Here is an 18,658-nt window from a genome sequence, read left to right on the forward strand (position 1 = left end):
CACTGTAACACACCCCCTCCTCATGTAATTTCCTTACTACTGGGGTTACACACTGTAACAAACCTCCTCCTCATGTAATCACCTTACTACTGGGATGACACACTGTAACAAACCTCCTCATGTAAGGGAGAGGAGGGGGGAGTTAATGAAATCGCACAGGGAGGCAGGAGGGGGGATCGGCAAGAGAGAGCGCTGGAAAAATGCAGGGTCTAACATGTTTGTCCTGCATATGCTGAAGAGATTAAGTTTTGGCTGAAAGAAGATGCCGTGGCCGTCTGAGCCGGATGGAGAAGAAAAGGAAAGAGGACGACGCTGATCAGAAGAGATGTAATTGTGAGTCCCAAAATGTAACTGTAATCACTTATATGGTATGCAGATCTGTATACAGCTGGTATATACCTCTATATGTTCCTGTATATAATCACTTATATGGTATACAGATCTGTATACAGCTGGTATATACCTCTATATGTTCCTGTATATAATCACGTATATGGTATACAGATCTGTATACAGCTGGTATATACCTCTATATGTTCCTGTATATAATCACTTATATGGTATACATATCTGTATACAGCTGGTATATACCTCTATATGTTCCTGTATATAATCACTTATATGGTATACAGATCTGTATACAGCTGGTATATACCTCTATATGTTCCTGTATATAATCACTTATATGGTATACATATCTGTATACAGCTGGTATATACCTCTATATGTTCCTGTATATAATCACTTATATGGTATACAGATCTGTATACAGCTGGTATATACCTCTATATTAGTTTTTGCCAACCAGGGTGCCTCCAGATGTTGCGGCCTTTGGCTGTCCGGGCATGCTGGGAATTGTAGTTTTGCAACAGCTGGAGGCACCCTGGTTGGGAAACACTTATCTAATCGCTCTATGTGTGATATTGTCTGCGGAGCTGTGTATCTAATCCCCCTATAGATACACAGATGCTGGTTGTTGAGTCCCTGTATCTAATGCTATAATGTGTGATACTGTATGCTATACTTGTGTAAGGAGATTACATGAGGAGGAGGTTTGTTACAGTGTGTCACTCCAGTAGTAAGGAGATTACATGAGGAGGGGGTTTGTCACAGTGTGTCACTCCAGTAGTAAGGAGATTACATGAGGAGGAGGTTGTTACAGTGTGTCACCCCAGTTCTAAGGAGATTACACAGAGGAGGAGGTTTGCTACAGTATGTCACCCGAGTAGTAAGGAGATTACATGAGGAGGAGGTTTGTTACAGTGTGTCACTCCAGTAGTAAGGAGATTACATGAGGAGGGGGTTTGTCACAGTGTGTCACTCCAGTAGTAAGGAGATTTCATGAGGAGGAGGTTTGTTGCTGTGTGTCACCCCAGTAGTAAGAAGATTACATGAGGAGTGGGTTTTTTACAGTGTGTGCCAACAGTAGTAAAGAGATTATGCATGATTTTACCTTTTATGAGCAAGAAAATGACGACGTGCTGGTATAATGACGCAACACTATGGGGCTGGTATGTAATTTTTTCCAGGGCTGGTTTTCACACCCAGTCCGGCCCTGTATGTTAGCATAGTAGTCATTCATGTATACGTTGGCATAGTGGACATTTCATGTATACGTTAGCATAGCGGTAATTTCAGGTATACGTTACCATAATGGTCATCTCATGTATACGTTCACATAGTGGTCATTTCAGGTATACGTTTGCATAGTGCTCATCTCATATATATCTTCACATAGGGGTCATTTCATGTAAACGATCGCATACGGGTCAGTCATGGGTGTCTTTATGGCAGTCATTTCATTGTATAGTCATTACATATACGGCTCATAGCAGTCCTCTCACTTGTCTTCATAGTTGTTGTTAAAGTTATCAGGTGGCTTGCTGTTAGATCAGGATTCGGGATTTATTGATACAGGAGGTCACATCGTGTCACTATAGACTGGTGGCATAGGTTGCTGTGGTCAATTTCTCGGTCAATCAAGTGTGGCCGACAGTTGCTGGGAGTAAATATATATTTATTGCATTGTTACCTATGGTAGCTGACACGTTGTCAGGGGCATGGACTATTGGTAGTTGTCAGGTCACTTACCGGACGCAGCTTCAGGTGGAGTTATTGTACCTGAAATGTTTGTCAGGGTAATAATACAGCAAACCAGGTGGTTACATCCCCACAGTACCTGACACGTTTTTCAGGTGGGAGTTATCTCACACACTTATTGTTACTGACACGTCTTCAGAGCAATAACACCTTGTCATGTAGGTGGTTATCCCCACGGTACCTGATTTGCATTCAGGTGGGATTTGATTTATATTTCACTTCACATCGGCACAGCAACGATTGACGTTTAGGTGGTGGTAGTGTCATGGTATCTGATGTCTTTAGGTGGGAGGCACGGTGTGAGGTAAGCGCATACGGGTTACTATAGAATATAAAAAGGCACACTTTTATCATAGCATAGGTTATGCAGTTGGTTATGGCGTGCATTCCACGCATGTGTTTGTGATGGCAGGTACGTTATGCATGCGCATGTGATGGGATGTATGCATATGGTTCACTGTGGCACGATGCAGTCGTTGTTGCAGGGTATTAACGTGGCATTAGGTTATCAGCATATCAGGCTGTCGTCATAGATTAAGGTCTCTTTCACATTTTAGTTTGTCACTTTCTTTAGGCTGCCACATTGGTATTTCCTTGGTTTTCGTACTTAACAATTTTGTTGTTTCATGATAGCTGTGCTCTGTTTCTCACGTTTTCAGTTGTTACGTCTAGGCTGTATGTGAGGAGTTGTTCCTAATGCTGGGTTGAGGGTTTCAGACAGTGGCAGCAGCGTCTCTGTGCGTTTTATATTGTGAGTGTTCAGGACTTTTCTTAATTTCACTATTCTTCACACGTTTCATAGGGATCACAACTCTGCTTTCTTTCAGGTCCTGTGTCTTCAGGCGGACTGTCAGGTTCTCATTTCGTCACTGTTCTTCTCACGGCCGGCATGTTAGGTTGTTAAGGGTTTAATATTGGTTCAGGGGTGTTGGTTGTGTGATGCATGCGGTTTTAGCATTCAGTTGGGAGTCGGTATTAGCATGTGGTTGTTACGCCGAGCGCTCCGGGTCCCTGCTCCTCCCCGGAGCGCTTGCGGCGTTCGTCTCCGTGCAGCACCTCGGTCAGACCCGCTGACCGGGAGCGCTGCACTAGTGTCAAGGGCGGGGATGCGACCCGCGTAGCTGGACGCGCCCGCCCGCGGCTCGCATCCCAATCTCCTCACCTGCCCCGTCCTCCGTCTACTCAGTCTTGGCGCGCGCGGCCCCGCTCCCTAGGGCGCGCACGCCTGGCCCAATCAGTCCTGCACCTGTGCCCTCCTTATAAAAACCCACTTCCCCTTCCTGTCATGGCCGGATCTTGTTGCCTTGTGCCTAGTGAAAGCATTTTGTGTTTGCCCTTACCAGTGTTTCCAGACCTTCTGCCGTTGCCTTCGACTACGAACCTTGCCGCCTGCCCTGACCTTCCGCTACGTCTAACCTCGCCTATGTCTAGTCCTCCTGTACCACGCCAGTCTCAGCAGTCAGTGAGGTTGAGCCGCTACCGGTGGACACGACCTGGTTGCTACTGCCGCAGCAAGACCATCCCGCTTTGCGGCAGGCTCTGGTGAAAACCAGTAGCAACTTAGAACCGGTCCTTCAGTACGGTCCACACCAATCCCTCACTGACACAGAGGATCCACCACCAGTCTGCCGAATCCTGACAGTAGATCCGGCCATGGATCCCACTGAGGTGCCGCTGCCAAGTCTCGCTGACCTAACCACGGTGGTCGCCCAGCAATCCCAACAGATCGCCCAACAAGGACAGCAGCTGTCGCAGTTGACCGCCATGCTACAGCAGCTTCTGCCTCTACAGCAGCAACCATCTCCTCCGCCAGCTCCTGCTTCTCCTCCGCAGCAAGTTTCCACTTCCAGACTCCGCTTGTCCCTACCTGACAAGTTCGATGGGAACTCTAAGTTGTGCCGTGGCTTCTTGTCCCAGTGTTCCTTGCACTTGGAGATGATGTCGGACCTATTCCCCACTGAACAGTCTAAGGTGGCTTTCGTGATCAGTCTCCTGTCTGGAAAGGCCTTGTCATGGGCCACACCGCTCTGGGACTACAACGATCCTGCCACTGCTACTATCCAGTCCTTCTTCGCTGAAGTTTGTAGTGTCTTTGAGGAGCCAGCCTGGGCCTCCTCAGCAGAGACTGCTTTGCTGAACCTCGTCCAAGGGAGTTCTTCCGTAGGCGAATACGCCATCCAGTTTCGTACCCTCCCCTCAGAGCTATCCTGGAACAATGAGGCCCTCTGCGCGACCTTCAAGAAAGGCTTATCCAGCAACATCAAAGATGTACTGGCCGCAAGAGAAATTCCTGCTAACCTGTCTGAACTTATCCATTTGGCCACCCGCATTCTACAATTGGGTAGGCCCTCGTTAGGCAAGCCCACGGTCGCGGTTTTGGGCACACTTCTAACAGCTGTTAGTATATTATTATTACATAGTATGGTCATTGGTTAACCCCTTCACGACAAGCGACGTACATGTACGGCGTCGCGAAGTGTCACTTGGCGCGCGGCGATGTACATGTACGTCGCAGGGTTCCTGGAGCGCCGCGTCACCGGTAGCGGTGATCGGGCCGGGATGACTGCTGTTATCTAACAGCAGGCATCCCGGCACATCGCCGAGGGGGGTCCTGAGACCCCCCATGACCGCGATGGGCACAAATCGCAGGTCAATTCAGACCTGCGATCTGCGAGATTCCGGGTCATACGGGTCACTGGTGACCCGGTGACCCGGATTCCGGGTCATACGGGTCACTGGTGACCCGGTGACCCGGAAAATAAGAGGGATCGGGGGTGTCCGAGACACCCGCGATCCCCCTGAAGGGATAGGAGTTTGGTGGCAGGGGTGCCACCTCTCCTATCCCTGCTATTGCTCGGCCGAGCGACCGACCGATAGCAGACCGGGGAAGGGGGGTTAAAGTTCGGTTCCCCCGCTTTGCCCACCTATCGGTGTCCGGGCAAAACGGGGGAACTGTCCAGGGAAGGTCGGCGCCGAAGGTCCCTTACCTGGATCCCGGAGCGCGATCCCCCATGCAGGGATCCCCCTCGTGCGGCGGCGGCAGCAATACATCCGGGTCCTGTTAGGAGAGTTGTTGCCTAGCAACATCCGGAGGGCCACAGTTTACAGTGGTCTCTAAACCATGGCCCTCCAGATGTTGCAAAACTACAACTCCCAGCATGCCCAGACAGCTGTTTGCTGTGTGGGCATGCTGGGACTTGTAGTTTTGCAATATTTAGAGGGGTTCAGGTTGTAGATCACTAAGTGGTCTCAAACTGTAGCCCTCCAGATGTTGCAAAACTACAACTCTCAGCATGCCCAGACAGCAGTTTGCTGTCTGGGCATGCTGCGAGTTGTAGTTTTGCAACATCTCGAGGGCCACAGTTTTGAGACCACTGGACAGTGATTTACAACCTGAACCCCTCTAAATCTTGCAAAACTACAACTCCCAGCATTCAGAACAGCATAAGGCTGTCTTGGCATGCTGGGAGTTGTACTTGCGTGCCTCCAGCCGTTGGATAACTACATCTCCCAGCATGCCCTTCCGCACTCAGTACATGCTGGGAGTTGTAGTTTTGCAACAGCTGGAGGCAAACTGGTTGGAAAATACTGAGTTAGGTCATAGAACCTAACTCAAGGTTTTCCAACCAGTGTGCCTCCAGCTGTTGCAAAACTACAACTCCCAACATGCATGGTCTGTCAGTGCATGCTGGGAGTTGTAGTTTTGACCCCCCCCCCTCCCATGTGAATGTACAGGCTACATTCACACTGGCGGCAGATTACAGTGAGTTCCCCGCTGCAAATTTGAGCTGCGGCAAATTTTCTGCCGCAGCTCAAACTCCTAGCGGGAGACTCAGTGTAATCTGCCTCCAGTGTGAATGTAACCTAAAAACACTACACTACACTAACATAAAATAAAGAGTAAAACACTACATATACACATGTACACTGCCCCCCTACCACCCCCCTTCCCCAATAAAAGTGAAAAGCGTATTGTACGGCAGTGTTTCTAAGATGGAGCCTCCAGCTGTTGCAAAACAAAAACTCCCAGCATTTCTGGACAGCAATTGACTGTCCAAGCATCCTGGGAGTTTTACAACAACTGGAGGCACCCTGTTTGGGAATCACTGGTGTAGAATACCCCTATGTCCACCCCTATGCAAGTCCCTAATTCAAGCCTTAAATGTGCATGACGCTCTCCCTTTGGAGCCCTGTCGTATTTCAAGGCAACAGTATAGGGTCACATATGGGGTATCGCCGTACTCGGGAGAAATTGCCTAACAAATTTTGGGGGGCTTTTTCTCTTTTTACCCCTTATGAAAAGGAACAGTTGGGGTCTACACCAGCATGTTAGTGTAAAAAAATGAAAAATTTTACACTAACATGCTGGTGTTGCCCTATATTTTTCATTTTCACAAGAGGTAAAAGGGGAAAACGCCCCCCAAAATTTGTAACACAATTTCTACCGAGTACGGAGATACCCCATATGTGGGCGCAAAGTGCTCTGGGGGGGCCCACAACAAGGCCCAGAAGGTAGAGTGCGCCATGTACATTTGAGGTGATTTGCACAGGGGTGGCTGATTGTTACAGCGGTTCTGACAAACTCAAAAAAAAAAACACACCCACATGTGACCCCATTTTGACGGAATGTAATAAGGGGTGCAGTGAGAATTTACACCCCACAGGTGTCTGACGGATCTTTGGAACAGTGGTCCGTGAAAATGAAAAATTTTGCACAACCCACTGTTCCAAAGATCTGTCAGACACCAGTGGGGGGTAAATGCTCACTGTACCCCTCATTACATTCTGTGAGGGGTATAGTTTCCAAAATGGTATGCCATGTGTTTTTTTTTTGCTGTCCTGGCACCATAGGGGCTTCCTAAATGCGACATGCCCCCCGAGCAAAATTTGCTCTCAAAAAGCCAAATATGACGCCTTCTCTTCTGAACATTGTAGTTCGCCCGCAGTGCACTTCAGGTCCACTTATGGGGTACCTCCATACTCAGAAGAGAAGGGGTTACAAATTTTGGGGGGTCTTTTCTGCTGTTAACCCTTGCAATAATGTGAAATTTGGGGGGAAACCCACATTTTAGTGAAAAAATATATATATTTTTTTACATATGCAAAAGTCGTGAAACACCTGTGGGGTATTAAGGCTCACTTTATTCCTTGTTATGTTCCTCAAGGGGTCTAGTTTCCAAAATGATATGCCATGTGTTTTCTTTTTTGCTGTTCTGGCACCATAGGGGCTTCCTAAATGCGACATGCCCCCCAAAAACCATTTCAGAAAAACGTACTCTCCAAAATCCCCTTGTCGCTCCTTCGCTTCTGAGCCATCTACTGCGCCCGCCGAACACTTTACATAGACATATGCGGTATGTCCTTACTCGAGAGAAATTGGGCTACAAATACAAGTATAAATTTTCTCCTTTTACCCCTTGTAAAAATTCAAAAATTGGGTCTACAAGAACATGCGAGTGTAAAAAATTAAGATTTTGAATTTTCTCCTTCACTTTGCTGCTTTTCCTGTGAAACACCTAAAGGGTTAAAACACTTACTGAATGTCATTTTGAATACTTTGGGGGGTGCAGTTTTTATAATGGGGTCATTTATGGGGTATTTCTAATATGAAGACCCTTCAAATCCACTTCAAACCTGAACTGGTCCCTGAAAAATTGTGAGTTTGAAAATTTTGTGATTTTTTTTTTATTTTTTCATCAAATTTTGGGATTTTTCACCAAGAAAGGATGCAAGTTACCACAAAAATTTACCACTATGTTAAAGTAGAATATGTCACGAAAAAACTATCTCAGAATCAGAATGATAAGTAAAAGCATTCCAGAGTTATCAATCTTTTAAGTGACAGTGGTCAGATTTGCAAAAAAGGGCTTCGTTCTACAGGTGAATATGGGCTACGTCCTTAAGGGGTTAACAAGTATTGGTAGTAGGGTTATTTTGTGGGTGTTGGTTAGTGTTATTATTATAAGCATTATGTCAGTAATATTGTAGTTATTACGATTACGGTCAGTATTATTATCATTAGTATTTTATTGTTAGTGCTATTGATATCACTAGTTTATTATTACTAACATCATCATTATCAGCTCGGTCACGTTTGCAGCCCTGACCACAAGTGTAAGCCTGTTAAGGCAGTGTTTGTGGGAGGGGCGAGAGAGTACTTAAACACCCCCCGAATACAGGTAGGGCGTGACGGACGTTCGGCGACACCCGCCCAACCCTCCCAAATTTATATTATCATTCTACAATTGGGTAGGCCCTCTTTAGGCAAGCCCACGGTCGCGGTTTTGGGCACACTTCTAACCGCTGTTAGTATATTATTATTACTTAGTATGGTCATTGGTTAACAAGTATTGGTAGTATAATTATTTTGTGGGTGTTGGTTAGTGTTATTATTATAAGCATTATGTCAGTAATATTGTAGTTATTACTATTATGGTCAGTATTATTATCATTAGTATTTTATTGTTAGTGCTATTGATATCACTAGTTTATTATTACTAACATCTTCCTTATCAGCTCAGTCACATTTGCAGCCCTGACCACAATGAGCAGTTGAGAGAACAATTGCTATCGCTGGAAGATACAGTCACGGACTTAACAGAGTTGCTAGACAGTGAGAGAACGAACTCGGCTGAGCTCAAGAGTGAGCAGCGGAAATATTTAAAGATGGAAAAGAACATGAAGGTCCTAAAAGAGAGCGGACACCAAGCTATTGAGGAATTGGCTAAAGAATGGCTTGTGGGGCAAAAGCTACTGGATATAGGGATGCTTTCTCTAAAAGTAGCGGAGTCTTAACGCCATGAGAAAAAGACATGTGAGAAGTCTTCTGAAGCTGAGATTGAGGTAAAACTATGTGAGAAGTGCTCTGAAGCTAAGACTGAGGTGAAACCATATGGGAAATCCTCTGAAGCTGAGACAGAGGTGAAACCATGTGGGAGGTCCTCTGAAGGTGCAGAGATAAGGACGGTGGTTAGTTAAGTTACTGAGGCCGGAAGATTCTCTGAAGCAGAGGCTAGAACTAACGCAACTGCAGAAGTCCGGCATGCCGAGGACAGAAGAAGACAAAGGTTGGGAGCATCTATCTTCTCTGTACTTTGTCTCAAGAGCCCTGCGCACACCAGGGTGAAGAACCTGGTGTTGGAGAGGTGTGACCGGAGTGGAACCCCTGGCAGGGAATTGGTCAAAGGTGACCGAGAGACCTTTACTTGGTGGCTGATGAGAGTGCGGAAGAAGGAGGTCAAGGACCTCAGAATATGTTGGACAAAAGATGTCCAGGAAAAAGGAAAGGCAGTTGGATTCTGCCTTTCAAATGCAATTGCTCCTTCTCGGTGGTCTGTGGAAAGGGGGGGGGGAGGAAGATATGGGATACTGTGGGTATAGGGTATATTTCCTTGGCTTACCCTGGAGAAATCTCCACCTATGGCCTAATGAATGAGGTAGCAGAGAGGGGAGGTGTTTATAAGGAAGAAATTCAGTGTAATCTTGGCTCTCCCTAGGAAACAGCAGGCTAGCTCTAAGGGGGAGACATGGGCCCTGTTGAGGAAACACACAGCTGGAGCTGTCAGTGGTCCAAGAAGTGGTGTGAACTGTGAATAGAAGGTGGAAGGGGGCATATGTTTAACTGGCTGAGGGTAGCTCACCAGTTAGTAGTCAGGGCATGCTGATATGTGTAGTCAGTGACCAGACGGTCTAGGATTTTATTTTGTTCCTGCGTTGTTTGTTTTTTCCTGCAACCTGTCTAAATGAAGCTGGCAAGGTGCCATACTTTCATGAATAACCATTGTCTGCCGATTTATTGAGAGGAAACATGTCCCATGGCAGTGTCCAGGACGATCCCAGAGCTATCCTCAAGGAGTAATCCTTACATTTGGTGGAGGATGCGGGCATCACATTGCTAAGGGCAACCAACAGACGAGTTGCAGTTGAGCCATTGCTAGGAGCAACCCCCTGTATGTTGCAAGTCGGATGAGCCCAGCTGATGTGTACAAGTACAGGATTAAGCCTGTGGTGGAAAGTTGCTAGGAGCAACGGATCGCATCAAGGAAATGGGTCGACATCAGAAGGCCATTGCTGGGAGCAACCGAAGTGGGCCACAACCGGTGGTCGCCAAGATGGAGGAGAGGACCCGTGAGTTATTGGTGGGTGGAATCCCACTGCTTGTGGACTTGGATTGTTACCAGACTGTTTCTCGATTTATGCCAGATATAATTGCTTTTGTGAAGTCCCGACGAGAGCCAAGTAAGACTATTCAAATTGACTTTGAAACATGTTTTTGGGCAGTGAGCAATATGATGGAGGTATGTGCCAAACTTACAGTTGAAATTGTACTGGGCAGAGACTTTCCGTATTTCTGGCAGTTGTGGGATGCCGAGAGTGCACCAGAGAATCGGCACACAAAGGTTCCGGAGTTAGTGAAGACTGGGTGTCGCTACTGGACTGTGTGAATGGTGCTGTAAATGGGAAACCCATGCAGGCTGATAATGTTTTTGTTGAAAAACGTGTGCTGATGTGTTCGGATGTAAAGAGTACTGTTGCCACCTCTGACAGGACAAAAGAAAACCTGTGCAAGCTGGCAATAGAAGGTAAAAAGATGATGGCTTTGTTAGAACCTAGATGTCTAATAAGTCTTGTAAAGACCAGCTACAGAAAGCCAGTCCCCATCATAGTGTCTATGCAGGCTGGTATTTGGGGTTATAAAACGGTTAATGTCTGTGTTTCTACTCCCTATGGTACTATAGGTCACAAGGTTGCAATAGAGCCTTCCTTGGAGTATGATGTAGTACTGGGGAAGGATTTTCCATTTTGTCAACATTTGTGGGAAGCTTGTCAGGTAACTAGAGCAGGAACACCTGATAGTCTCAAAACACTTGACTTGCACCACACAGCAGTTGAAAGTAACTCAGCAGAGGCTAAGGATGGGGAGTGTCAGCAGACCCTAGGTATATGTCAGATGGGAGTGTGCCAGACCACTAGGGGAGCTGAAGAACAGTCCGCGAGTCAAGTAAAAGAGGTGACTGGAAAAGAAGTCACGGAGATGTCTGTGGAAAAACCAAAACTACAGAAGAGAGTACAGGTGGAGCTGGGTGCTGTGCTTACGGTCACAGACAGAGTCCTAAGTGAAGGCGATGTGGCATCTGGACTAGAGAGGGGTCATAACCAGGAAGGTCGAACCACTGGACAAGATGTTGTTGCAGACCCAGGAGCCCTAGCCGTTTCTGCAGGGCCGTGAAGAGACTGTATCAAGGCAAAAAAAAAGTCTGCCAAGGAGCAGAGAGACAGTTCAGAGAAACTGTTCGGGAACCACCTGGAGACCCAAGGGGCCACGACATCAGAAAAGGGGGAGACTTCACCCATAGATGGAGAAGATTAAGGTCAAGTGACTGACTGAGGACAAGAAAATGTCTCAAGGTTCAACAGGGAAAGCGAAGAGACCGTTGTGAGTAAGAAGTCTCAGAAACAATGAGCTGGCCTTGGGAAGAAACTGGAGCAGATCTAGAGTCTGGAAGAATGGTTTCTGCAAAACTGACGGAAAAAGAAGGTGGTACAGAGCTTGACAGAGGAGAGGGACGAAATGCTTGCAGACTTTAAGAAAGAGCAGGAAGCGAAGCTTCAGCTGGAAGAAGTCATGAAGCACCACAAAAATGAGTTTGTGGCTCTGCAGGATGAACTGTCCTTCTCCCAGGGTCTGGTGACCAGCAAGAAGAAGGAAGTGGAGTGTCTGACCAAGCAGATCTCCTTCCAGGCGGAAGAAATGAGTATTCTGCATGGTGCATATCAGGCTCTAAGAAGTGTCCGCAAGGATAGGCTGGTAGCCATGGAAGAGCTGGAGAGAGAGAAAATGATGATGGCTCATAAGATGCAGAGCCTGGAGGCACAGAATGAAAAGCGCAGTAGGTCCTACGCGGCTGCCTTGGATTTGCTGGGAACGCAACTCTACAAACAAGAGGCTCTGCTAGCAGACAACAAGCAGTTGAGAGAACAATTGCTATCTCTGGAAGATACTAGGGACTTGACAGAGTTGCTAGACAGTGAGAGAATGAACTCAGCTAAGCTCAAGAGTGAGCAGCAGAAATATTTAAAGATGGAAGAGGACATGAAGGTCCTAAAAGAGAGCGGACACCAAGCTATTGTAGAATTGGCTAAAGAATGGCTTGTGGGGCAAAAGCTACTGGATACAGTGATGCTTTCTCTAAAAGTAGTGGAGTCTGAACGCCATGAGCAAAAAACATGTGAGAAGTCCTCTGAACCTGAGACTGAGGTAAAACTGTATGAGAAGTCCTCTGAAGCCAAGACTGAGGTGGAGCCATATGGGAAATCCTCTGAAGCTGAGACAGAGGTGAAACCGTGCGGGAGGTCCTCTGAAGCTGCAGAGATAAGGACGGTGTTTAGTGAAGTCACTGAGGCCGGAAGATTCTTTGCAGCAGAGGCTAGAACTAACGCAACTGCAGAAGTACGGCATGCCGAGGACTGAAGAATGCAAAGGTTGGGAGTATCTGTCTTCTCTGTACTTAGTCTCAAGAGCCCTGCACACACCAGGGTGAAGAGCCTGGTGTTGGAGAGGTGTGACCGAAGTGGAACCCCTGGCAGGGAATCGGTCAAAGGTGACCGAAAGACTTGAACTTGGTCGCTGGTGAGACTGCAGAAGAAGGAGGTCAAGGACCTCAGAACATGTTGGACAAAAGTTGTCCAGGAAAAAGGAAAGGCAATTGGATTCTGCCTTTCAAATGCAAGTGCTCCTTCCCGGTGGTCTGAGCAAAGGGGGGGAGGGGGGGATATGTGCTACTGTGGCAAGGAAAGGGTATATTTCCTTGGCTCACCCTGGAGAAACCTCCACCTGTGGCCTAATGAATGAAGCAGCAGAGAGAGGAGGTGTTTATAAGGAAGAGATTCAGTGTAATCTTGGCTCTCCCTAGGAAACAGCAGGCTATCTCTAAGGGGGGACACAGGCCCTGTTGAGGAAACACACAGCCGGAGCTGTAAGTGATCCAAGAAGTGGTGTGAACTGTGAGTAGCAGATTGCAGGAGGCACATGTTTAACTGGCTGAGAGTAACTCACCAGTTAGTAGTTAGGGCATGCTGATATGTGTAGTCAGTGACCAGACAGTCTAGGATTTTATTTTGTTCCTTCTTTATGTTTGTTTTTTCCTGCAACCTGTCTAAATAAAGCTGGCAAGGTGCCAGACTTGCATGAATGACCATTGTCTGCCGATTTATTTAGAGGAAACGTGTCCCGTGGCAGTGTCCAGGCTGATACCTGGCTATCCCCAAGGAGAAGAAAAGGGGGGGATTCAGCTCACCACTGTGCGGTATTGGATGCAGGAGCTCCGTAGTTGCAGGAGAGCAAGGCAGGCAGGACGCGGGCCGTGTCCCGGAGAACAATGGAAGAAAAAAGCACACGTGCAGGGGTGGGCCTCCAGCTGCTCCAAAAAGTCCAATTAGAAAGTTAAAACTTCACCTTTAATGTAGCATGTTAAAAACAGAGGATATCCATGGTGGAAAATAAAAAGAAGGAAGGGAAACCGACGCGTTTCGAGCCTGTACTGGCTCTTAGTCGTGGCACATAGTATATCGGGCAAGTGCCCCCTTATATAGTGTAACTCCAAATGACCCCAGACGGAAACCCGGAGGCCCGGGTTCCGGAAGGGTGATGACGTAGGTCAATGATAAGAACAAGTATAAGACCTGGACTGGATGGATGGTCATGTGTTGGGTAAGTGCATAATATTTAACACTATGTGTGCGGAGGCCATGTCAAATTCATGAGTACCAACCCTGGCAGCATAGCGTAGCCCGTGTATGGGCATGATTACTCAAACCTAGTTTAGGTTGTCGACCGGTTGTACATATGTGGAGAGGTCTTATATGGGACATCAGCAGAAACCGCATCCATAAAGCGCGTAGTGTGAATACTCTGTAATGTGTGTACACACCGTTTGGTCCAGAATTAAAGTATTTTTGGAACCATGCTCTGTCCTCATAGATCTATAGAGATAATAATGATTAACGTATATTCATATGCACGTGGACCATGTGCATCAAGAGCAAATACCACAAGTATCCAATATAATAGTATATGTAGCAATGTGCGCACATATATATCTACGGGCCATACTGTGCCTTTGAGTCATAAAAAACATGAAAAACATATATTGTAGAGAAACCGCAACGGTAAACGGTTCACATGCTGCCATTATAATTGGGTATAGATGCAACTTTTCCATACTACAATACTATGTATGCTATATGGGACTAGATATGCATACCATTATTACTATTTCTACTAGGCTGGGATTGGTACTGTGCCTTTGTAGGCTTATGACAGGTTTTTCATGTTCTGTCCAAGTAGAAAGAATTATCCCTCTTTTTGGGAACCGTTTACCGTTGCGGTTTCTCTACAATATATGTTTTTCATGTTTTTTATGACTAAAAAGGCACAGTATGGCCCGTAGATATATATGTGCGCACATTGCTACATATACTATTATATTGGATACTTGTGGTATTTGCTCTTGATGCACATGGTCCACGTGCATATGAATATACGTTAATCATTATTATCTCTATAGATCTATGAGGACAGAGCATGGTTCCAAAAATACTTTAATTCTGGACCAAACGGTGTGTACACACATTACAGAGTATTCACACTACGCGCTTTATGGATGCGGTTTCTGCTGATGTCCCATATAAGACCTCTCCACATATGTACAACCGGTTGGCAACCTAAACTAGGTTTGAGTAATCATGCCCATACACGGGCTACGCTATGCTGCCAGGGTTGGTACTCATGAATTTGACATGGCCTCCGCACACATAGTGTTAAATATTATGCACTTACCCAACACATGACCATCCATCCAGTCCAGGTCTTATACTTGTTCTTATCATTGACCTACGTCATCACCCTTCCGGAACCCGGGCCTCCGGGTTTCCGTCTGGGGTCATTTGGAGTTACACTATATAAGGGGGCACTTGCCCGATATACTATGTGCCACGACTAAGAGCCAGTACAGGCTCGAAACGCGTCGGTTTCCCTTCCTTCTTTTTATTTTCCACCATGGATATCCTCTGTTTTTAACATGCTACATTAAAGGTGAAGTTTTAACTTTCTAATTGGACTTTTTGGAGCAGCTGGAGGCCCACCCCTGCACGTGTGCTTTTTTCTTCCATATCCCCAAGGAGAAATCCTTACTATATATATATATATATATATATATATATATATATATATATATATATATATATGTATGTATATATATATATATATATATATATATGTATATATATTTTATATATTTATTTTCGGGGCTTTACACTCGTGTTCGTGATTACAACAATACATACATACCTGTATGGAAGACATTAAACTAAACAAAGCGGTCAGATTGGTGCTCATAACCGCGACGGAGGGCACGCCTTTAGTGGGCATACCCTGTAATGGATGAATTGAAAAAAGGGGAGGGTTGGGAGGGTCCACAAAACATCACGTATGCCCCACTAGTAGGTGCAGGGAAGTTATATACCCCCGCCCCCATCCTAAATGCCCCGCCTAGAAGTTCAGGGGAAGAAAAAACTTACGCCTCTCACACAAATACAGCCTATTAGGCTAACACTTGTGCCCGGGGCTTCACACTCATGCTTGTGATTACAACAATATATACATGGAAGACATTAAACTAAACAAAGCGGTTAGATTTGTGCCCATCACCGCGACTGACGGCACGCCTTTAGTGGGCAAAAAGTCAACCTAGTAGGAAATAACAGAATTTATAAACATGAAACCAATACCACAACCCTAACACAAACCCCAATTTTAGCCTCTAATTTGAGGCAGAAAATAGAGAATCTGCGAAACTAGCTGGCCTAGTAATCGATGTTTGGTACCGGAGAGCTGTGGTAGTCCTTTCCACTATGTAATAAACGAGCAGGCACTGAAATAAGATCAAACTGACATAGAAGTAAATATATGCCTCTTTAACATACTTGCCTATTACATCATGGTAAGAGGGAAACCGATAGCTACCTGTCAGGCATATTATGAAACTATCCAGTCGCTGCTATTAGGTGGCAAAAATAGACTGTTAAGAAAATGACACACAACAAGAGCTACCTGACAGACTTTGGTGATAATAACCTTGTGGCGCCTGTAAATCAAACTACGAATAAGCACCTTGCCTGAAGACTAAACCATACCTAAAACTGACAAGCTACCCACTCAAACTGATCACAGGAGTGACATCCCGCTCTGAGTGACCGATCCTTTCATCGCCAGAATGCCTGTAGACATGACAGGTTTTTGTGTAACAAACATACCTGTAGACGTGACAGTTCTTTACGTGAATCATCATGCCTGTATAATAGGCAGATCTTGCGTACCATCGTGCCTATAGATGTGCCAGGTCTTTGCGTAACCATTGTGGCTATAGACGTGAGAGGCTTTTTTTTTTTTGCATAACCATCGTTCTTTGCAACCACCTGTGTGTCATGAAATTATTGCTCTGAAATGTTTCTGTAAAAATAACGCAGGATACGCAGTGTATTCTACTGCAGATGTGGGAGGTATGAAGGTTATACAACCACCTGTGTGTCATGATGTTGTTGCTCTGAATGCGTGTCAGTAACAACAAGTGCGCAGTGTATCCCCCTGCAGACGTGGCAGGTATAATGGGTATACAACCGCCTATTTGTTGTGATGTTGTTGCTATGAAAACGTATCAGTAACAGCAACTGTGCAGTGCATCCCCCTGCAGACGTGGCAGGTATGAAAGGTATACAACCGCCAATGTGTAGTGACATTGTTGCTATGAAGACGTGTCAGTAACAACAACTGTGCAGTTCATCCCCCTGCAGAAGTGGCAGGTATGAAGGGTATACAACCACCTATGTGTTGTGATGTTGTTGCTCTGAAGACATGTCAGTAACAACAACTGTGAAGTGCACCACCCTGCAGACGTGGCAGGTATGAAGGCTATACAACTGCCTATGAGTCATGATGTTGTTGCTCTGAAGACTTGTCAGTAACAACAATTGTGCAGTCCATTCCCCTGCAGGCGTGGCAGGTATAATGGGTATACAACCACCTGTGTGTCGTGATGTTGTTGCTCTGAAGACGTGTCAGAAGCAACAAATACGCAGAGCATCCCCCTGCAGACATGGCAGGTATAACAGGTATACAACTGCTTAAGTGACATGATGTTGATATTAAGACGAGTCAATAACAGTAAGTACACAGATTGTGCACCTGTAGCCATGACGAGTACAATCATATCCACAACTACTAATGTCGTGTAGATCATTGTAAAAATGGTAAGGTAGATGCTGAGTGTAACATGAGAAGTTGATCCAAATGCTGACAAAAATGTCTATAAAATGTTATGAACCTAACAAGAGTATGCATGTAAATTTAACACCAGTAAATGGTCATGTATGCACGACTGATATAGCTGAAGTGTTACGTATGACTGAACAGTGTAAAAGAACACAAAATTATATCAATGCTCCCAATATGGCAATATAACCCGATAAATGCATTCCCGGAATAAATGCTATGTGATTTATATACTGTAAACACTATGAGCCTATGACCAGCATGGATGCTAGGAGCATATGTACCCTGTAACGCAATGAGCGTATGTACCGATAAAGCGTGAAAGTGACGTGAAAGATATCTAGCAAGTGTACTGTATAAAGGATGTGAGCAAATATCGTATGCAATGATTGTATGTACAGAATACTAGTATAAGTGCATGCACAGTGTAAAACTATAAATGTGTGCTCCGTAAAATGCGTAAATATGTGTACCGTATGCATGATATGAAAGTATGCACAGCACAGATGCCGAACACTATGTGCCGAATACTATGGCGAATTCACTGCACAAATGCCACTGGTGCACATACAACACAAACACTGTGGGTGCATAAAACTCAAATGCCACGAGCGCCTGTGCAGCACGAAAGCCACGAGTGCCCATGCAGCTTTATGCTATGAATGAATGCACCGCGAGAGCGTATGACAAGTGTAAATACCATGAGTGTATAACAGTATGAAGGCTTATGGGCGTTAGAACCGCAATCAATGCCAGAAAAGTATGAGCAATATAATGTCATGAGCACATGGAACAATGTAAGCACCATGAACAGGTTAACAATATGAATGTCAAGAGCGTCAGAACAGTATCAATGCCATGAGGGTAAGAAACTTCATCAATGCCATGAGCGCGTGAAACAGCATCAATGCCATGAGCGTGTGAAACAGCATCAATGCCACGAGCGTGTGAAACAGCATCAATGCCATGAGCGTGTGAAACAGCATCAATGCCATGAGCACATGAAACAGCATCAATGCCATGAGCGTATGAAACAGCATCAATGCTATGCGTGTTTGAAACAGTATAAAAGCTATGAGCGTCTGAACAGTATAAATGTTATGAGCATAATACGAACGCCCTGAGCGTATGGGCAGCATGAATGCCATGAGCATATGAACAGTATAAACTTATGAGCGTATGACAGTATAGAAGCCGTGAGCTTATAAAACAGCATCAATGCCATGAAAT

The 18,658-nt window shown here is 45.6% G+C and overlaps 1 protein-coding gene across 2 annotated transcripts in view; it reads left to right on the plus strand.

Annotated features, from left to right (window-relative positions):
• Positions 1-209: 209 nt before the first annotated feature.
• LOC130357822 (uncharacterized) overlaps positions 210-18,658 on the plus strand; it is a 174,781-nt gene continuing 156,332 nt past the window's right edge. For both annotated transcript variants that reach the window (XR_008889286.1, XM_056560553.1), the window contains exon 1: positions 210-333. The gene's annotated coding sequence lies outside the window, so the exon portion shown is untranslated. The remainder of the gene's footprint in view (positions 334-18,658) is intronic.

The sequence above is a fragment of the Hyla sarda genome, chromosome 2 (genome assembly GCF_029499605.1).
Source record: "Hyla sarda isolate aHylSar1 chromosome 2, aHylSar1.hap1, whole genome shotgun sequence".
NCBI classification, from domain to species: Eukaryota; Metazoa; Chordata; class Amphibia; order Anura; family Hylidae; genus Hyla; species Hyla sarda.